The 23177-nt window shown below is 41.7% G+C and overlaps 1 pseudogene across 1 annotated transcript; it reads left to right on the top strand.

The window, feature by feature from the left end:
• The first annotated feature begins 460 nt into the window (after nucleotides 1–460).
• LOC147439576 (subtilisin-like protease SBT2.2) lies at nucleotides 461–12406 on the top strand (annotated as a pseudogene). Its single transcript, XR_015184473.1, has 6 exons — nucleotides 461–739; nucleotides 871–1048; nucleotides 1237–1414; nucleotides 1749–1989; nucleotides 11294–11575; nucleotides 11919–12406. The product of XR_015184473.1 is annotated as a subtilisin-like protease SBT2.2 (transcript).
• Nucleotides 12407–23177: the final 10771 nt, after the last annotated feature.

The following is a 23177-nucleotide window of genomic DNA, read 5'->3' as shown; positions in this document are numbered from 1 at the left end:
ACCATAGAAGCTTCATCTATCAATTGTTGAGCTAATGCATACTCTTGCCACCAAAATTCTCAAGACGTTAAGCATCACTAGTACGGCCGGCCACCTTTAGCTGTCTCTCTCTCTCTCTCTCTCTCTTTCTCTCCCCCTCTTTATCGTGTGCACAGGGGCTTTTTTTAGTTTTGGAATTTAGCCTTCATGTTGCAGATTTTGACACGTGTAAAGGACTCCTCCTTCCGCCATATTATGTTATAGTTTAGACATATTACTTTACACCCCCTTTCGCCATATTATGTCGGTTTAGGCATATTATGTTAGTTTAGATACAGTCTATTGCTAATCAGACGAATTGCTACAATGCTTCAAGAATGACAGTCGTTCTAATGAAACTATGGATTACAAAAATTTGAAAATCGGAAATGTGAGTGTAAGTCGCAAATGAGTTGAGCAAAAATGGCGGTTTGTGCAGGCAGTGCAAGATGGGGTGGATATTCTAAGCTTGTCAATAGGACCAGCCAGCCCGCCACAAGGGGTGGCGACCTTCTTGAGCGCCATGGAGCTGGCAGCCTTGTCTGTCGTGAAGGCGGGTGTGTTTGTGGTGCAAGCTGCTGGCAACGCAGGCCCCTTCCTGGCTCTGTTGCCTCCTTCAGCCCTTGGATCTTCACAGTCGGTGCCGCCTTCCACAACCGCTCCTACCACAACTCCATCCTCCTCAGCAACCATCAATCCATCAGGGGCTTTGGCCTTTCTCGTAAGTCTCAAAACCCTACGCACAGAACATTTTGCTACATAATCTATCTGGTTGCTCTACTTTGTTAAGTTTGACTATTGAGAGAGATGGTGCTTAATATCAGATCCTCAAGCTTTTGTTTTTTTGTGCAGCTGGCACGGAGGGGACTGCATTTTACAATTTAGTGCTAGCTTCTGATTCGGCTAAGAAGCAACGGCATCGACATCGGAGTTCTTTTAAACCAAATGCTCATGAGATGCACGCAAACACATGCCAAGATCCCTCAATGGTACACGAGGATATGGTGAAGGGTCACATCCTAGTATGTAGGTAAATTGAGAATGTCTATTTGGCATGTTTTTTGTTACACTAGCCTTGTCTTCATGAATTTTGCCTGTTGCAATGTTTATTTTGATGCAGCATGCTCAATTGTATGTATTCTTATGCTTGGCATCTTGTATAGGTTAACACATCTTGAGTGTTAGGCATTATCTAACCTATTATCGTTGAAAATGTAGGTATTCGACAGAGTTCTTGACTGGGAAGGCATCATTGCGTGGGATAATTGCAGCAGCGAGAAAATTGCATGCAAGTGGTGTGATTGTTGTGGTGGATAAAGATACTGCAGACGATGACATAGAACCTTTTCCCTCCACTATACCAATCGTTCTCATTCCAAGTCTTGAGGAGTCATTGGTTAGTGATGCTTTGTTTACTAGCTTTGGTTATGTTAATATGTTATGTATGCATATTAATTGTCTCAACCTAATACATGCGGAGTACATGTGCTTAATTGATCTAAAATTTAACAATGAAAATATCTGTATGGTTTTCAGTTTACCTCGTAGTACTGCTACTTTACTCTTCCCTAGTCACCTCTTCAATATCATGACTTGATGAATCTCAAGTGAATTTTGTTTGGATGACACTGGAATGAATCATACACAATAAAATTCTTGCTAATAAAGAAAAGTGATTTGCCAGTTTATATTATAGATGTTCTAATTTCCTTTATCATGCTTCGAAACAGATGTTGCTGTCATACTTCACTACCAAAAGCAACCTTACAGTGGAAGCGAAGATAATGGGGGGTTTAAGTCCATTATATGACAAGCGAGCCCCTCAAGTGGCCTTCTACTCAAGCAGGGGTCCTGACCTTGCCAACAACAGACGACTGGTGGCGGAAGTGATGAAGCAGAATGTGATGGCCCCTGGTGATATGATCTGGGCAGCTTGGTCTCCAATAGGCAATGACGACGATTATTTTACAGGTAATCAATATTTATTCATTTGAGGGAGATGATGGTTATATTGTCTTGTGGCTGTGTACCCTTAGTCTATAATCTGCAATTTTTTTATAAATGATTGTGGGCTCTTTGTGGACTCAATTATATATACACATAGCACTATAATATATGCGAGGTTTTATCGCTCACATTACCGCAAAAAAACAAACAAACTCGAAATATAAAAATTCTCGTATGCGGAAAATACTGCGGCAAAGTTTGCGGTGATGGTTCAGCAGTAACTTCCGCGGTAATGTCTGCGGCAATATTTCCGCGAACATTACCGCGCCTTTTGCTGCACAGATACCCGCAAACATTACCGCGACAGAGTTATCGCGAGCATTACCACGGCAGGATTTATTATAAAAAAACAGATGACCGTTTGGATTGTCCTTTGCAGGACCATGCAAAAGGTCATCTATTTTTTTATTTATTTTAGTTATTTCACAAAATTATTATTAATTACAACAAAATATCAGAATTGGACAATACATTGAGCCAAAAAAGATTGATAATTTCATTTACATAAGTGGAATTACAATTGGGGAAGGTATTGAGCCAAAAAATGATAGGTATTGCATTTACATAGAGGGCAAAAAAAGCCCGCGTGTACAAAATAGAGTATGGTCATGTGGGAAGGGCAAACGGGCTCCGCGTATACAAAATAGAGGATGCTCATGGGGGAGTTGGCGGCATTTCACGTGGAACTCGTTGACTCTGCAAAACCATAAAAAAGAAACAATTAACACTTTGTTATTTAATATTTGATATAAAATCAACAATTTGATTATTTAGATAAGTTTAAACTTACATGTTGCAGACTTCTACACGCATTTTCGAACTCCTCTCAAGAGATCATTTGATTTTCAAACAACCAACACCAAGTTTGATACTCGGTATGGTTCTCTCTATATCTCTGCACATCTCTGGTCGGGCGACTCATGGTAATGTTATACTGACAAAAAATAGCAACCAATTAATTAAATGAAAAACATTAGATTTTTTACAATAAAACTAATATTTTTACTTACATATTTGTCTTTCCAAGCCGTTTTTCCTCCCAAACCATAATGCGTAGGAGTCTGATGGGATCTGGCCTCAACTTGACGCGTATACATCCTCGCACCCGTTGCCCTTTCGTCCTCTTTCTCACCCATAGCGGTCTCCCACTCCACATCATGGACATTTCCTGGCCGATAGCTATGCTCTGGAGACTCCATTGTCTTCTTTGCCGCTCTCCTCACACTAGATTTTTTGTTCTTCAGAAATGTTTTGACATGCTCTTGCAACCATTGCCTTGAGAATTGTTGCCCCTCAGGGTTGGGGAAACGATGTGCATGGTTGTCTCTATATATGTGAGGTTGTAGGGATCTTGCTGATCAAATTTGAGAAAACAATTGATATATGTGGAGTGGATTAATTGGTTGACGTGTGTGCGGAATCTCCTGCCCTGCGCTGTCCCAAGATCCACCATACCTCCTCTATGAACCTGGTAGTATAACCCGCGAGCATCTGGTGAAGGCATGTCATGGTCCTCATCTTCTATTGGAGCAGGGAGCGGTGACTGTGGAGGAGAATCTGTAGTACTTCCCCCCCCCTCCCCAAAACAACAACTAGCTCCGCTCCCTCGTCTAGATCGACCGGCGCTAGCGCGCGAGTTGCCCTGACGCTGACTACCAGAAGAGCGTCGACGTGAATTTGGGGCAGATGGTGGGATAGGTGATGGATAGGTGGACGCCCGTGGCGTCGGACTCTATGGCGTCGCACCCAACGGCGTCAGACCTTAGGGCGTTGGACCTTGTGAAGGAAAAGTTGAACCTGGAGCTGTAGCTAGAAAACTCTGCAGGTATGGAGTGCCACCAGTCAGAGTAGAGACCTCTGATAATCCAAAAGCTTCTAGCTGCTCCGGTGAATAGCGCTGCGTAAGGGTCTGCTGTGAACCTAACCACTCAGCCCGAAGACGCAATGCCCTCTCCACATCTGGATCGGTCACAGGTACGGCAGTGGACCCACCTAGAGCATCCCGAAACCAGCCGAACCCTGATGGTGACTGCTGAGGCAACGGCTGTGAATGATAGGCAGAGAGAGCGTCGGGATATGACATCCCGTCTGCCATGAAATCCTCAATGCTGCGAAAGCGTGGTGTGGAAGAAGAAGACATGGTCTGCATTTATTACGACAAAGATTAAACTAGGGTATAAAATTTGAATATATGATTAAAAATTTACACATTGATTTTTTTCAAACATGGGCTTTTTTAACATTGGATTCTCTAAAGTATCCAATGTTGAAAGAATCCAATGTGTGTCTACAATCTATAAAAGAGTCTTGCAAAGCCTTGAGTGCTAATAAGATATTAGTGTGTGTATTGACTAATAAGAGATTATTGTGTTTATGATTAGTGTGACCGATAGCGCGATCACTTGGACGGTCATTGGGGCCTAATACGTCACCTACGACTTAATCATGGAGGTATGTTTCTGTTTTGTGTTGATTGTTGTTTAATTTAACATAATTAGTGTGTGTTTTAGTGTTGGCTTGTTTAATTGGCTTGTGCACACACTAATTAGTATGTGAACATACACTAATTAGTGTGTGCATTGGCTTGTGTAATTGGCTTGTGCACACACTAATTAGTGTGTGCATTGGCTTGTCTAATTGGCTTGTGCACACACTAATTAGTGTGTTTTAACATACACTAATTAGTGTGTGCATTGAATTGTGCACACACTAATTAGTGTGTGCATTAGTGCGTGCACACACTAATTAGTGTGTGCATTGGCTTGTGTAATTGGCTTGTACACACACTAATTAGTGTGTGTTAACATACACTAATTAGTGTGTGCATTGGCTTGTGCACACACTAATTAGTGTGTGCTAACATACACTAATTAGTGCACACACTAATTAGTGCGTGCATTGGCTTGTGTAATTGGACTATGCATTGGTCAATGCACACACTAATCACACACTAAATAGTGTGTGTATTGGCCAATCCAACTGACTTGTATACACACTAATCACACACTAAATAATGTGTGTATTGGCCAATCCAATTGACCAATGCACACACTAATCCCAAACTAATGCACACACTAATTAGTGTGTGAATTGGCCAATCCCATTGACCAATGCACACACTAATCATACACTAATTAGTGTGTACATTGACCAATCACATTGGCCAATGCACACACTAATCACACACAAATTAGTGTGTGTTAATGAGCACTAATTAGTGTGTGAATTGACCAATCCCATTGACCAATGCACACACTAATCACACACTAATTAGTGTGTACATTGACCAATCAAATTGGCCAATGCACACACTAATCACACACAAATTAGTGTGTGTTAATGAGCACTAATTAGTGTGTGAATTGGCCAATCCCATTGACCAATGCACACACTAATCACACACCAATTAGTGTGTGCATTGACCAATCACATTGGCCAATGCACACACTAATAACACACTAATTAGTGTGTGCATTGACCAATCACGTTGGCCAATGCACATACTAATCACACACTAATTAGTGTGTGCATGGCCAATCCCAAATTTAACATATTAGGTTATGCAAGTAATAAATTTAACAAATTTGACAAATCTAACAAGTTTAGATTTTACAAGTAACTAATAATTAACAAATTTAAGTTTTGGTGTGTCTTTACTTACACTAATTAGTGTGTGCATTAGAATAATGCACACACTAATTAGTGTGTGTAATTAGTGTGTGTGTATGCATGAATATGCATATGTGTGCATGCGTGTGTATGAGTGTATGCATGTGTGTATGCGTGTGAAAAACTCAAAAAACATAACAACAGAACTTACATGGAATTGAAGCGCTTGTTGGGAGAAGGTAGGAGAGTGGAAGAGTAGAGATGGTGGAGAGTAGAAGAGTAGAGATGGAGGAAGAGCTCAAGGTTTTGAGGTTCGTGCTCTCGGCTTCTGTGGAGAAGACGATGAAATTCGAATTTTAGGGCTTTGAACTTCGTGGGGCACGCGGGTGCCCCTATTTATAAAAAAATTTGAAATTTGATTTTTCGCTCCTATTACTACGAGTATTACCGCGTGGCTTACCGCAATCATTACCGCATTTTGACATTATTACTATTGATCCTCAAAATCTATTGGTACTATGTTTTTTATAAAATATATATAAAATGAAAGTATTCCTAGTACTTTGAAAATGACATTTTTACCTAAAAGTTTAATTTTTACTTTTTACTTTTTACTGATATTTTATTAACATTCTTTGGTAATTTGATTTTAATTAGTGTATGTAATTTATTAATGTAGGTTGCTTGGGATGATTTTGGCCCGTCCACTGAACCGGATAGATCACGGTGGTTGGCCGAGCGATTACCATGCCCATGCGTGCGGTGCAAATGTGCCATTGCTCGACTTCGACGGATATGCTTGAGCCATGTAAAAGATTATGGACTATGGGACGATCCTCGCAAGCATGCACGGATGGAAACAAACGATCTGCGAATTGTACCGGCTATTGACGTCACCCCTCATTGGCGTGTGGTTGGTGGAGGAGGGGAAAGGAGGGTGGAAGAGCGCATGCGCCAAGAATCCATTAGAGAGGGAGGAAGCACATCAAATCAACCAAGTATTGCTGCTCCCTCTTATCTGAGTGACCACATCCCATCTCCTTACGTGGATGCAGAAGACGACCATTTGCATAGAATGGTTGAGGATCTCTTTGCACGAGAGGAGGAGCATGAACCAGAGTGTGCATGCGAAGAAGCTTTTGAGCGAATGAGGAGTGAGCTACTCGATTCGGCACACACTGCACTATATGATAGATGCTCTTACTCCATTTTAAGGGCATCTCTCGAAGTCCTTAACCTTCAGGCGATGTTTGGATGGAGCATAAATTAGCTTCTAATGTACTTTCTTCTTGTGATAGATTGCTAGGAAAGATGCTGCCAGCTACCAATCACATGCCAGAGAACAGACGAAAAAGCCCGCGAAGTGGTGACTGCATTAGGGATGGATTATGATCGCATTCATGCTTGCGTGAACGATTGTGTGCTCTTTCGTAATGAGCATGCCGATTGTGACACATGTCCATCGTGCGGGGAGCCTAGGTTCAAAGAAGGAATGCAGAGCAACAGAATTCCATGTAAAGTTTTGAGGCATTTTCCACTCATCCCTCGCATCCAACACATGTTTAGATCGAAGGGTACGAGCGAGCTTTTGAGTTGGCATGCAAAAAATCACTCCACATATGGTATTATGAGAGTGCCAGCTGACTCACCAGCGTGGAAGCACATAGAGGACACATGGCCAGAGTTCAGGGATGAGCCTCGTCACTTGAGGATTGGGTTAGCTAGTGATGGAGTGAATCCATTTGGGCACCGCTCTACTTCATGGAGCACTTGGCCGGTGGTTGTTGTAAACTACAATATTCCGCCTTGGGAGGCAACAAAAAAGGGAAACATTTTACTATCATTTCTCATTCCAGGAAAGCACAAGGTAAAAAACATGGATGTATATCTGCAGCCTCTTATTGATGAGCTTCAAGAACTATGGAGAGGCATAGATGTCATTGACATTTCACGGCCACCACGAGACCGCAAAGCCGTCATCAAGTGCATCCTCATGTGGACCATGCATGATTACTTAGGATTTGGAGAGGTATCTGGTAAGTATGCACATGTTAATTGTACTCTTTGCTTTAGGTTTATCGTCTCATGTGTAACGTTTGTTTACCTCTTGGCAGGATTGGCAACATCTGGACATAGTGCGTGTCCCACTTGTGACCCTTCCCTTGTGACAGAGAGACCTCCTCTTCTTGGGAAGGTGATCTATCCCAACAACCATCGCTTCCTACCTCCTTCACATCGTAGATATGCTCCCCCTATCAATGGAGTGCAGCCGTTCCATTGGAACATGGTTGATTGGGCGAAGCATTGGGAGGAGCATCATGGTACCTCACCGCCTCCCAATGGGTTGCCAAAGGGTATGTCGAGGTACTCAATCTTCTTGTCGCTCCCCTATTGGGCTTCATGAAAATTCAGCACTTATTGGACCCTATGCATGTATTCAAAAATGTTGGGCAAGCTATATGGGATCACATAATTAGCAAGAAGGATTCATTGGGTGCTAGGGAAGATTTAAGAGCCATTAGACGTCTCCCCCCTTCAGCCACGCCCCGCATGGGGGAGCGGGGAAGGATGATTCTCCCAAAAGCACCATGGATAATGTCAAAGGCAGACCAAGAACGGACAAAGCAAGTTATTGCATCCATCAGAACTCCAATGGGATATATGCGGTCACTCAAAGGTGCTTTCACAAAAACCAAAAAGGGTGGCTCTACTCAATTGTATGGATTGAAATCCCATGATTGGCATAAAATCCTTCAGGTAAGAGTAGAACAATTTGTGGTGTCTATGTGTCCTTATATATAGGTTGACATTCACTAAGATGTTTTATTGCTTGTAGTTTGTACTTCCCATAACTATTAGTGGTTATGGGGACACTAAGGTGAAGGCTGCAATATTCAAAGTGGGTGAGATTGTGAGGTAATGGGTTTTTTTCAAGTACTATATCATGTTGTGCATGCATGAACTTTGGAATTTTTTTTCATCTACTATATAACGTTTGCCATGTAGATTTGTGAGCTGCAATGAGATAGAAGTAGAAGCCATACCAGTAGCCCATCAACTAGCAGTAGAGGCAGTGTGTGCTATTGAGGATGCATTCCCACATACAATCCTTGTTAGCCAAATACACCTATTGCTTCACCTTGTTGAGGAGATTGCCATTTGTGGGGTGGTTCACTCTAGATGGATGTTCTTCTTGGAGAGATTCTTGAAGACTTTAAAGGATTTTGTTAGATTGAGGTCACAACCGGAGGTATGCAAAATAAATACAATATAGATAGCATTTATACTCTATGGAGTTACTAATAAAAATATGTGGTTTTAATGTTTTCAGGCGAGCATGGCAGAAGGTTGGGTGGTGCAAGAGGCATTTGTGTATGTCTCACAGTATCTCATCACAGTGGATCCATCATTGCCTCGTCTATGGAGTGAAGAAGAGGATCCTAGGAAGCACTCAACCATTCCCAGTGGAAAAGGCTCACTCTTGGTCATGGATAGAGAGTTTCATGCCATAGTCAACAACTACTCTTTACTCAATGCCACTATCATGACCAAATGGGTCAATATGTACTTGGAAGCCCGCGCAGTTAGAGAAAGGGATAGAGATGCATGGAAGAGGTCCCATGGAGGTAGACGTGCACCTCCTTTTCCTAAAGAGCTTGCAAAATATCTTGACTTGATTTAAGTAGAGTGGATCCATAATGCCATGACTAATGCCAAAGCACAAGGAGAACAAATAAGCCCTAAAGAATGGGAGTATGCGTGAGGATGCATGCGCAAGGTGAGTGTGTATATGTTATGTATGCATGTATGCAAATCACTTAATGAAATGCGATGTAACCTCTTATGCATTGTGATTGTAGGGTCTCATTTTCAACTCCATTTGGTCCGAAGGCCGACATTTTCGCACCCGCAAGATAGATGAGCGTCATACCACTAATGATTGTGGCGTGATGGGAAACTTTGACACAACAACAGATGAGGTCAGATATTGTGGTACTATAGAGAGAATAATCAAAGTGGATTTCAGATCTTTTCACAAATTCCTCTTTGAGTGTCGATGGTTTGCGGGTGAGGTCAAAAGACATGAAAATGGGCTCATTATGGTCCACCCAATTCCATCGGGGAAAAACTGACAACTTGGTGATCCTAGTAGTTGCAAGCAGGTAATTTAGGCTATGTGCAATTAACTTAAATTAAAAATTTAAGTTATGTATATCATCTTATTCTTAGTGTGTGACGTACAGGTCTTTTATGTGCCATGTATATATCAAAGAAGACTTTGGTATGTCATTTGAGTCATGCCGCGGGGTAGATCTATCTTTGCAAAGATGGACATTGAGCCAGTAATTGATCCCATCATACCATCACCACAAGATGCAGAGGAAGATGTAGTAGAAGTTGAAGAAGGTCAGCCAAGCCTTGCAAATAGTCATCTTGAGGAGGAGGAAGAGGGAGAAAGCGATGATGATTCTACAGGAGGTGATGGAGAGGAGGAAGAATCTCTAAATTTGTTTATTGATTTGAATACTATGGGTCTAAATATGGATCCTAGTGCTTGTAGAGATCTTATACAAGATGAGAATTAATAAAACTCTCCATTCTTTCACTTGGTGTAGTATATGATTAATTTGCAAATGTTTCGTTATGTGCTTATGAATAGTATTTATAATGGTTTTGTTGTGAGTTCAATGATTTATGTATAGAATTTTTAGAGTGAAAGAGAGATTAAGTGAAGTGAGCAAGCATTCTGGAGAGTGTAGGAGTTGTATTGGATTTAAATGGAAACCCGCGGGAGAGGGAGGGGGAAGGGGGTCCAGCCTGTCTTAGCGGTAATGTGAGCGGCAATAATCGCGGAAATTTATGCGGTAATATTTGCGGTAAAGTGCCGCTTCAGCATCAAAAGGATTCTCTCTCGTCATTTTGAATTCCTCTCTCTTGTTTTGCGATAATGGCCCGCGGTAAACACCACGATCTCTCATAGTGTAGGTACACGTATGTACATATACACATGACCTCATGCCAAGGACTTCATTAGTAAAGCTCGATGGGCATGCTTACAATACAGTGTCTGTTTGCTGTCTATTTTTTTCTTGTTAGATGAACAGCACATGAACCAATAAGATCGTAGCCTTTTTTTCAATATTTAAGCAAAATGATATTGCTCCAGAAACAACGTAACGGATGCGCATTTCTCTGAATAGCAAGTGCTGTTGACTAAACATCCTATTGATCACCCATTTCTTGCATTAATTAGTATAATTGAGTCCATGTCTTTTGTAGGCTTCGCTATGACTGAGTCTCCTCTGCATCTCCAAGCTACGACAGAAGATTAATATTGGCACTTTTGTATAAGTGAATACTTCTGGGTGTTCTGGGGATGTATATATCAATGCCTAGTTTCACACTTGCTTGTGCAAGGATTTGATGCCCTAGTAACGATGATTTTAATGAGATTGTCAGTTTTTAGTGGATACTGTGGATATGTGATCTATTCTTCATTTTGAAGGGGACACATTGTGAAATTCATATTTAATATCTAAAAGTGCAAGTTCAGAAAATAAGAGCTCCATGAGCAGATGGCTCCGCACGCCAATGATGTTAATACTCTTTGTGGTTGTAAACTAAAGATCAGTTTCTTGTGGACTCTTAACTATGACAGGGAAAATTTTTGCTTTGGGGTCAGGAACAAGCATGGCAGCACCACATGTAGCAGGGATAGCAGCACTTGTGAAGCAAAAGAACCCCAACATGAGCCCTGCAGCAATAGGTTCAGCTCTCACCACCACAACATCCACGGTTGACCACCAGGGCTTCCCCTTGCTGGCCCAACAGCCTTCCTACAACCTCACCCTGCCTCTTGGACCTGCCAGCCCTTTCGATTTTGGAGGTGGTGAGGTGAACCCAACGGCTGCAATTGATCCTGGCCTTGTTTTTTATGCAGGTATCTCTCTCTCTCTCTCTCTCACACACACACACACACACACACACACACACACACACACACACACACACACACACACACACACACACATACACACACAATTCCATGTCTCATAACTCATGTTACAATTAAGTTATTGGCTAATGGTTCCAGTTTCCATATGATGGGAGACCCAATGTGTTCCCTTTTCCTGCATCCCACAAGTCATTTTAATCTAAAACTAATTAAATCAAAGCTGCGGTCGATGGTCAAAAAGTTATTCAATAAGAATATCGCAATCAAGTTGCAACAGGAGTCCTCTGGCAAATTTCTGACTCTAGTACCCTTGTGGTTGTGGATGCAGATTTTCCAGATTATGTACAATTTTTATGCTCCATACAATGAGGGGAGATGGAAGTTATGAAGGCAACATGCACCATTTGCAACCAAGCTGGTGGCGTGAGCGAGCTTCAGCTCAACCAGCTGTCGGTAACAATATCCAATCTAAGCGGGCCACGTGTCGTCCGGAGAAGGGCAAGCGGTGTGGCAAGGAACGAAGAAACATACAGAGTGTCCACTGAGCAACCGGAGGGGGTGGCTGTCTCTGTGTATCCCACCGTTTTCAAGATGCGGAAGGGCTCTGCTGACTGCAGAAAGCGGGATGGGCATGCAGGGCCACGTTGCTGCAGGGTGTACACAAGGAGGCAACAAAGTGTAGAACTGGTGATCACTATCACACCCACGTCGACCAGCTCATGCCCTTCCTTTGGCTCTATACTTCTGTCCGGCTCCCGAGGGCACGTTGTTCGGCTTCCTCTCTCGGTCATTTCCCGGTCTGTTACAGTCAACTAAGTAGCCTAGATTGCGTACGATGACACGTGTATGCATCTTGGCCGTCTCGGCCCGTTCATCATCCGCTTTCACCCTTTTGACTGGAAGAATTACCACGCTTGTCGGCATGCGTTTTCTCCTACCGTGTAAAATTTATTACCACACCTTTTTACCTCACCAAATCGTCATGTAATGTCCAGTACTGGCCGTCCTTTATAGTATGATGATATCATCCATCCTGGCCATTTTCACCCGATTCTTTCCGTTTTACCCTCAGATAATGTTTTTCTTGCATAGAATGAGAGCTCGTGAATAACCTTAATGTATATAGCTAGCTTTGTACTATCGAGAAAGGAAGTTGAAGCTATCCAATTTTGTGCAGAGGCAATGAAAGTTGACAATGTGCGTAGACACACACACAGAGAGAGAGAGAGAGAGAGAGAGAGAGAGAGAGAGAGAGAGAGAGAGAGAGAGAGAGAGAGAGAGAGAGAGAGAGAGAGAGAGAGAGAGAGAGAGAGAGAGAGAGAGAGAGAGAGAGAGAGAGAGAGAGAGAGAGAGAGAGAGAGAGAGAGAGTGACGTTGTGAGAATGGACGTGGGGGTAACGTTGCATGTGCAAGTGCATGCATGCCTTTTTACTGAACAAAGTGGAACTGCTGAGTAGGGATCCGATTCTAAGCACCATTGTGTGACGATGAGAGTGTGGTAAAAGGTCGTAGCTGCCAGAAGAAACACGACAAGATCTCTGCGAACTTTAGAGAAGAAAAGATGATGGGCTTGGTTTTTGCGTCATCTCAGAAGCAACTTTTTCCGTATTGCAAAGCTTGGAAGCGCGAGCGTTGTCTTTTTGTAGAGTGTAGTGTCGTCCTCTTGAAATCCGTCACCTTGTTCATATTCGGGAATCTAACACTCACAAGTCCCGCTGTCCCATTTCTCAAGAAGGTAAGAGGACTCCCCCACAATTCCAATGTCGAAGATTTTATATTAAAACTCGAGACTGTTTCTACACCGAGTAGTTCACCTTTTGGCTTACGCTCACAAGTTTTGTTGTCTCATTTCATAGGAAGGACTCCCAACCTTCAATATCAAAGATTTTATATTTGAAATTGTCCTTATATGCCATCTCCTCTTGTAACAAAAATGTAGAAGGCATTTACTTCCTCATTCTCTGGTTGGACCTCAAACCCACAACCTCTACATTGGCAGGTTGGTGTCCTAACCACGTGCCCGTGTGGGTTTGGTTGTCCAACACTCCACTTCGTAGTGTGATAAAGTGAACATGTGTAGGCAAAACTTAACTCGGCCCTAAAAAGTAAACTCCACTGCCATCCAATGGACACTTGTTGTCTCGACAATCATTCCCGTGTTCACCATCATTGGTCCCACCTTTTGGACATCATTCAAGATCTTGTTTGATATAGTGATGAGGGGTTTCAACCAAACATGTTTCCCATAGTACTCCACCAGTGGTGATCAATTTGGTATGTTGAAATAACGAAAAGATAAATATTTCAATAAAAAATCATATCTTTGCATGTGAGGCACAATTCTTATTGGCCATCTATAGTGCACAATTGTGGATTGATGAGTACTCTTATAGTTTATTAGTCTATGAGATGCCCTTGGTAGTATAGTTTTAGGGCGTCTCATGGATAGTTGTGTGAAAGAGCTCCTAAGTCATGGGAGTTTGAATCTACAATCACAACATTCTAAACAACTTCTCCTAGAGAAAGAATTGAGAATCATAACCTATTAAGAGGCTTTAAACTTTAGGCGTAAAAACTAATCAATATAACACTACTCTCCTATGTAATATAAAATCACTAGGCCCACCAGAAATGGGATGTTGGTACAGTGTTCTAATGTTGATACTTTCCCAAAATAAAACGTATCTACAACGACCGTTTCTAGATTTTAGAATCTACATGCACCCACAAAACAAAGCAATGAATCTAAAGGAAGCGGCTCTTCTACTTACCCAAAATTAAAAGTTGATCCTCACTAACGAATAACATATGGTATTTGAAAATTGAAACTATTTTCAAAAAATGAGACATACACCAATAATACAATTTCAACATACTTCCCTTCTTCCACATTCGCCATCCTCCAATTTGTCAATGGGTTCAACATGATAACTTATTCATGCATCACGTCATTTGACCAAAATCAACTATATTTCAAGAGTCTACACGCTGATCAAATTTTGAATGCAACTACCTCCCCAAAATTTTCTCTCTCCGTAAAGGGCGAGAGCAAATTATATTAGAAGAGAAACATAAGTACAGAGTTCTAGGGGAGGTTTCCCATTAGAAAAATTACAAAAATTGACAAGTGTTGACTTCCTAGTTTCAAAATAAGTCCAGTACATGATCATGTAGAGCAGCCTAACCTTTAATTTCAGCTTCCTCGAACCTGATCATTCCCATCAAGTAGAGCATTGATGACCTGTTGTATATGCGTAATCATGCGAATTCCATTTGCATACTGTCTCCTGAGTTTCTCACCGTCAGTCTTGCATTTTCTGTAATTTGGCACAAGATTAGAGCTGATTTTTTTTTGGATCATTTGGAAGGCGAGGAATGGGAGGTTCTATGATGACTCTTACCATACCAAATATTTGAGATTGTTGTTTGCTCATTTTAATGTACAGGTTACGTAACTCAAGCTGGATCAATGTAGGATTTATGAGGCCAACTACAAGGTGCTCAATGATTGTCTGTGATATTACAACAACATCAACAAACAACAGAAAGTCTTGCTGGATGGGTCTTACTTACACCTGCAAACAATGCTAGATGATCTCCCCAAATTTAAATTAAAAGGACCCCATCTCTATATTAAAAGTCCACATGCTGACTTGTTGAAATCCATGCATCAAGTTGTTAAGTATGGAGCCGGATTTACCCTTGTAATTTTTTGTGGTAAAAGCGCACATTTGTAAGGCCCCCATTATGAGGAGAAGCCATCGTGCGTGAAGAAAAATCACTCACCGGAAACCAAAATTTTCACAGACAAGAATCAGGGGCCGGATAGACGGCGGCCGGAAAGTGGTCGGAAAACAACCGGTCGGTTGGCCGGTGGCCGGTAGTCAATGGCCGATGGCCGGTGGTCGGAAGTCAATGGCCGATGGCCGGTGGCTGAATTCAATGGCGGACCTGTCTTCTCAAGGGCGGCCACAGATGGGCGGATTGGAGGGTCCGATTTGGACTTATTCGCACAAGGGCAGCTACACATGGCTGTCTCTCATAAGAGAGGGCAGCCCTTTTGGCCTATAAAAGGAGGCCATTTCTACACACATTTCATAGTGTGAAGTTGATGCAACAAGGTGAGTGTGAGGTGGTGAGAGTGAAGCAAGGCGGGAGCTCTATCAAGGGTTTAATCCCTTTGTAAACTACTTCTTCTTTTGAAGTGCTAAACCATTGAGTGGCTGCTTTCCCGTGGACGTAGCCCACATTGGGTGAACCACGTATATCGTGTGTACTCTCTCTCTCTCTCTACTCTATAATCTCTTGTGTGTGAAATCTATCTCTCTACATTAAGTAATCTACTCAAAAATCTATTTAGCTACGTCTTATTTTCTAACACAAGTTTCCCAATGCAACTCCCTTCCCAACGAAACAAAAGATGCTTGCTTCATCTAGCAATCATACACTCTGGTTCAATATGAAAATTGTTAACATGGCTACAATGCTTCTAGGCACCTGTATTATTAACCTTTAACATCCACACTTCCAGCACCATGACTCATGACAAACTGCCTAACAACTTTTCAGATACATTTACAGAAATCCGCCATCATCACAAACTTCAGTTAACTCTCACAGACATACTCTATAGACAATCACTACTTCATCTATGTATTCAGAGCACCAGGTTGACAAGAATACAGAAATGAAAGAAGACAACAGTGTATGACAAAACTGTATTCAATTCCTTGACACAGATAGAATCCGCCATTACATCTGCTGCATCAGCGTATCTCTCCTCTCGCTATGCCCAAACACCCTTTCACATAAAACATCACATTCCTTCACTAAGATCCCAAAAGACACATTATCCTATTAAGGTCCATTACATAAGTTAAAACCCAAAAAGACTAATCCGCCGTGGTGCAGCCTTAACACTTGGCACAACCCGGTGGCTTGAGCCATAGGCTGACCTCGGACGCACTATCCCTTGATATGCCTTCAGCCACTGTGCTTTTCTTCATTTACTGCAGCATCTCTCACAAGTGACTCCTGAGCAATGGGTTCGGCATCAACATGCACAACGAGGACTGAACCCTCTGCAACTACATCCATACCGCCCTCAAGAATTTCCTGCAATTGAGCACCTTGTGCTCCCAACTGGACTTCATACTGCTGCACTATCAACTCCTTCTGGATTGCCTCAAGAAGCAACTCTAATTCATCATTACGAGCTCGCAGCTCCGCATTCTCTTCTCAAACCTTGTACTCCCCAGCAGCTTCAAACCATGATTTGTATTTGTCAATCGGTTTAGCTGTTTGATGCCATAACTCCTTGGTCTAGTCAAACACTTCCCTCTTCAGAGTGTCCACATCAGCATCAGCAATTAAAACTCCACTAACTCCTTGGCCATCCAAAGTGGCTTTCTCAAGATCCACTAATGGAGTCAATCGGTTCATCAAGAAATTATTATCAGCAATCATATGTGCAACGTTATCTTCAACCTCCTGGAATTGTTTCTGAGTAGCATCCTTAAGTCCATCTGCCCACAGTTGAAAATTCCTGTGCAGTTCCCGCCATATCTGAAATCCTATTCCACATGTCCACACTCAACCGGGCCAACTCATCTTGCAATGATGTCTTCTCCTTCAACACTTCATCCACTCTGCTCTACAAATGACTGACTTCGCGTTCCAGACTATCTATTCTTTCCCCTTCAGCCCTATGAGTCTCCAAAGTCAAAATCATGGCCTCTGGGTTGCATATGAATTGATTTAAATCTGACAAACTTTGGACAACATCCTACACTGAAAACACACCCTGCGACTTTGCTCTTGGGGTATGAGAAAAAGGAGTGGCCTTTAAAGCCTGTGTAACCGGAGTCCGCTCCCCTGAGCTTTCCCGAGCCTTCCGTGGAAACAAAGTAATGGTACGACTCTTAGTGTCAATGTTAGACACGCCTGTTTATTGAAGGAAAAAGTGGCACCTTCCCAACCGACTGCAATTTCTCATCAGTGCATACTGCAGATTTAATCCCTTGACCCATTGCAGCGTTAGACTTATCCCCAAAAGGCATTTCCCAATCCAACTTCCGTTGTTTAGCTTCACTAATACTTTGCACATCCGGACCTTTGACAAAACTGGGCGGCGGTGGAGTTAAGGGTACCTGCAGCACATGGGAAAAGATATCTTGGAGGTAGGGTGCAACTTTTGTAACAAAAGGCAACCTGCGCTCATTCCGTGGCTCTGCCAACTGCAATCTGTCATATATGAATGACGCCCAATCCACCTTTTGGCCCCGCTCAGCATAGTAAATAGGGGCAAATGCTTCTTTGGACATTTAGGCTCTTTTAGCCAACAAGAAAACCTTATCCAGATACCAGAACAAGTGAATACTATGGAGTTTCCCACAATTTCGCACCATGTAATATGCCATGCTACCTTCTAGCTGGCCAAACTCTGACCTCATCACCATGTCTGTCACCTTCTTCATTTTATGCAAAGGATTATGAGAAACCTGGAAGACTTCCGCCACCAACTTTGGGAAAATATATTTTTCTTCCATGATGTACCCAGCGTTTTCCCTAAGGTGGCAGAGCTGTTGTCTTGCACGATCATTTTTCTCCCAGAGCGCCCAAGGTAGGCACGTATACGCGTAAAGACGTAGCCAAACTTCAATGTCTCGATCATGAACATAAAACTTTTCATCAAGTTCCATCTCCTCCAATGCGTCTTCACCTTCCAAATCAGCACCCTCGCTCTCCTCCACACTTTGTATGCTCTCCCTATGGGTGCGCAAAAGCTCTGCCATAGCCATCTTCATAGAACGCGTCTGCGGCATCTCTTCACCACTAAGCTCTTGCTGTTTAGAAGCCACGAGCTTCGTTAAACTATCACAAGACATGGCTTCTATGGTGATGGTGAACTGAGGCACAGTGTCAAAGCTACCTTTGGCTAAAAGCACAGGACGCTTACATGGGAAATAATAATGACCTTCTACTTCAAAATTTGCGCTACCTACCCCATGATGGCCCTTAATCTGAGATTGCATGTTATGACAATGCGCACGTGCAGTGATGAGACTCCTCATTTCAAGGGAATCTCCCTTGAAGATATTTCATCCCACGAACTGATGACATCTTGGATGACATACCCTCAGTAATGTGTCACACAATACATTTCCGCTGTGGTTTATTCCCAAAACAAAATCCGATTACATTCCGCAACACTGACTCACTGCCACACACCTCACATTCCCCAGTATCCTCCAAAGATTCCTCCTTGAACTCTGGCACTGCTTGCATCGATATAAAGACGGATGTGGAAACAAGTCTATCTCTTAAAGGCAAGGCCTATAAGTGGTGGATGACATTTCCAATAGATGCTCATCCTCCGTCTTGGGCTGCGTTTCAAGATTCTTTCTCCAAAGAGTTTTTGGACTCTAATGAAGAAGATAAGGATTGGTTAGCATGGGATGCATGCTGCATGTCTGGCCTCTCCCTCACATAGTACCTTTTGAAGTATCGGGAAATAATATTAAAACTAGAAGGTCTAGATGAATTCCAAAAGATACGGTGTTTTAATAGGGGTCTTGACAAAGACTATTGCCCGACTATTGTCTTCATGGTCGATTTCTTGTGATGAGCATACCTCACACTCTTGGCCTGTTCACCTGTGTGTGTGTGTGTATCCCTCTTTGTGTGTGCTTTGTTTTTCCCTAAACTTTCAATCACTTATTGTATAGTGTATGGTTTGCAATCATAACATAATGTTTTTGGCTACAAATTATGTCAATGTTTATGGTTCACAATCATGACATGATACTGATAGTTTGCATTCATATCATAATGTTCATGCTTTTGAATTATATCTTATAGATATGGCGGATACCAAGCTAGAAAACATCAGCAAAATTTCATCTCCAAGATTATAGTACGCCACTTTCATCACATGTCAGAGGCCGCACTTCGTTGTTGCCTAAGCCCTTCAGTCCCAGAGCATTTTTACCAGTTTACAGAGACTTTAATGAAGTCTGTAGTTAAGCAGCTCCAAATCCTATTTTTATCCACTTCTTTTGACATATTTGTAATCACATCAAGCCCATTATTGAACATGGTCAAGCAGTCTATTGGGTAGATTGTAAAGACTTTTCAAGAGCTAAAAAATACTTTAAAAAATTACTACTTTGTCAAGCATAGCTACTCGCATACAACGTGTGCAACAATTGTATACCGAGTTCAAGAGCAAAAGGAGAAGCTAGAAAGAAGATCCATGAGCCACCATTAAAGCAGAGCCTGCTGCTAGTGCTGCTATCGCTTTAGACCAGTCACAATTCCCCCTTGTATTACATCTGTTGCCACATACATGCTCTATAGTTAGGAGAAGGAAGATGGGCACACATGAAGCGTGTAGGTGTCACCCATCATACATGTTAATGGATTGACTAAACGGACACCACCTGGCCGGACACCACAATTGTACTGTATTATTTTTCCAAGCTAGTGTAGTGATACTTTGTGTAAATTCTAATTTCAGAGTAGCAGGTCTATTCCCTAAGATGTAATGCTGTCATGATATTTGTAAAGGTCCATGTGAGCTGGCCACTGGCCATTTAGAAAGCCCTAGGTATAAAAGTCAATAGATTTAGTGTGAAAGTAGGCTTATCTTTTGAAGAGAAAGGAGCTCTGCAATACGCACATTCAAACAACTACGAAGCTCCAACTTGTAATCAACATAACTAATGATTGGGTAATCCATTTTTTGTTTTGAAACTTGCATTGTGTTCTTCTTTCTTTGCTCTTTCATTCAAGTGTAAGCATTGTCAGTTTTGTTAGGTTCGCGATTACGCGTTAGTGAGTCTAATCTTCATATTTGCATTAAGAGAAATATGGACCTTGCATGGGCCTTGTAAGAAATCCTAATTTTTAGGGATTAAAGCTAATGTTGTGTAGGGTTAAGGGGACAAGGGCATTCAAGAAGTTAGTTTTGAGTAGGCTTTTCTAGCCTTTTTTTTAGACACATGTAGGATGTGTACCGAAGAGGTCACCTTCTCTCTCTAGTTTTTTGAAAGTGAAGGGAGTAAAGAGGTGTGGCCACATCAGCAAAAACGTGGGTCACTAAGAGCCAAAATTTGATTTTTTTTCAAAAAATTTATTTTTACTTCTTTTTTACTTAAAACTTCTCCCCAACATATATACATGTCAAAAAATCATTTTTTGACCTTTTTTAAAACCTACAAGCACTAAAAGTCCAATTTTTCAAAAAAAAAAAAAGCCCCCCCCCCAAAAAAAAACCTTTGTTCTCTCTTCCTCCTCCCTCCTTTCTCCCTCTCCTCTCCCTCCCTGCTCCCTTCTCTCCTCCTCCTCCCCTCTCTCTCCTCCTCTCCCCCACTGCCCCCTTCTCTCCTCCCATGTTCCTCCCTGTCCCCTTCTCTCCTTCTCCTCCCCTCTCTCTCCCTCTCCCCCACTGCCCCCTTCTCTCGTCTCATGTTCCTCCCTCTCCCTCCCCCCTCTCTCTTTTTATCTTTTGCTTCCTCACACAGCAGCTGCCATGGTGCTCACGGACATCAGAAATCGTATGTATACTTGTTTTCTTGTCCTTGGCGTTTGCACCGAAGGCCCCACTTGAGGGTGACCAGAGGTCATCCCAAGAACGTCGTACTGTCGGTGAGATGAATGTTGATGGTTCTTCAATATCTTGCCAATACCATCACATATTTGAATAAAACACCCCTTTGTGCAAGGTAACAATATACTTCTTTCTTTTGGTTGTGTTCTTCTTATCATAAACTTTGAAGTATAAGGTATTGCCTCTACTTGTTTTGTAGTTCTTAGCACAAAGGTTGCTTTTGTGCACAAATAGTGAAAGGCTGCAGGTTAGAGAGGCCAAGTGTCACCACTTTTCCTCTAAAACAGTCTTCTTTATTACATTTTGCAGGTAGGTGCTTCAAATCCATGATAATTAGAGGTGGGTAATCTCATCATAATGTATATTTTAGGATTATTTATTTTCAGTTAGATGAAAATACTTGCAAATTTGTACAACTTATACTTAACAAGTGTCTTTATTATACAGCTTGCAAATGTTGAATTCATACATGTTTTTGTTACAAGGTGACCTCTTACTATGCTAGTTGAGTGGTGTTGTTTTCAAGAATGGCTCAAGGAGCTGGCATAACATGAAGCTTTTACGGTGGCACAAAGCTCTCCTCCAGATATCAGATCAATGGTATGATCTTCAGGCCCTCTCAAAAGAAATGGGCATGAGCGTGGAGAAAAAAATCTTTGTCAATGTGGCTCCCACTATACCAAAAATCATTATGCTAACATGGAGAGATCCCTAGTAGGACAATGCAACATCTTTTCATCAGCAGCAACACACCCTTTCCTAACATGAGGGCACTCCTACCAAAGAAATTTTTATGTGATAGGTCACCCCATACCATGCCATATCATGGAATGGATGTAAGAACTATGACCGCACTACTCCTTGGAAGTTGTTCACAAATGTATGTTTATCAAAGTTAATGAGAAGAAATTTGGACTTTTTTGTTTGTTAATGTGTAAGAGCACTCTAGGTTTACCATATTTTAGATTGTTTGATAAGTTAAATAAGCTTCGTAGTCATTTAAAGTGTAAATTTGTTTTTGTTTGGTAAGATTGTACATGAGAAGACATGATAAAGTAGAAGAGTTCTTGATGGAATAAACCTCGATGCCACATCTCTCCTTAAACCCTTTGATTTCTATCGTCGTGGGAAGTCTATTTTCAAATTTTTAGTAATAACTTTTTTCGAAAGAAAATTTGGTTATTTTAAAGTTTGTACACAGTTTAGGAGTTCATTTTGATTATTTTCCTTCAGTTTCAAATTTTGACCAAGGGCACTCCTTGGAAGCCACTTTTAAAGGTATTAGGGTGGGATTTTGGGAAAGTTTTGTATGTAGGAAATACAGCCCTTAACACAATAAAAAACATTGGTTCTTTGAGTATTTTCGGATTCCATGGTTTTAATGCTCGTTGGAGCCCGCAGAGTAAGAAAAAAAGTAAGAAATGTCTATTTTACATTATTTTTTAAGAGATTGCCAACTTGCACGTTGTTTTTTGGAGAATCCGTGCAAGATATGTTTTTTTTTTTGCATCAAAGTCTACAAGCTCAACACTTACAAAAAAAAAAGGTGGCCGCAAGGACGCGCGAAATGGCCATCCGGGACTTTTGGATGGCCATTTTGCGCGCCCTTGTGGCCACTCTTGTTAAAGGCCTTGGAAGCTTTTACATCGCAAAAAATTACAAAATTATTGTGTATAAGTATGAGATAAAGCAGTAAGCTAGATGTACAAAGAGCAAGAGCTCACCCCCTGGGGCCTTTGAAGGTGTTAGAGCAAGATTTTGGGAAAGTTATGTATGTAGGAAATACAGTCCTTAACACAATGAAGAACATTAGTTCTTTGAGTATTTTCAGATTCCATGGTTTTAATGCTCTTTGGAGCCCGTATATTAAGGAAAAAGTAAGAACGTCTGTTTTATATCATTTTTAAAGAAATTGCCAACTTGCACGTTGATTTTTGGAGAATATGAGCAAGATATGATTTTTTTTTGCATCACGAT

This window comes from Adiantum capillus-veneris, chromosome 16 (assembly GCF_014529385.1).
Source record: "Adiantum capillus-veneris isolate H3 chromosome 16, ASM1452938v2, whole genome shotgun sequence".
Classification (NCBI taxonomy): Eukaryota; Viridiplantae; Streptophyta; class Polypodiopsida; order Polypodiales; family Pteridaceae; genus Adiantum; species Adiantum capillus-veneris.
The sequence above is the reverse complement of the archived record's forward strand: the minus strand, read 5'-3'. Positions and strand labels throughout refer to the sequence as shown.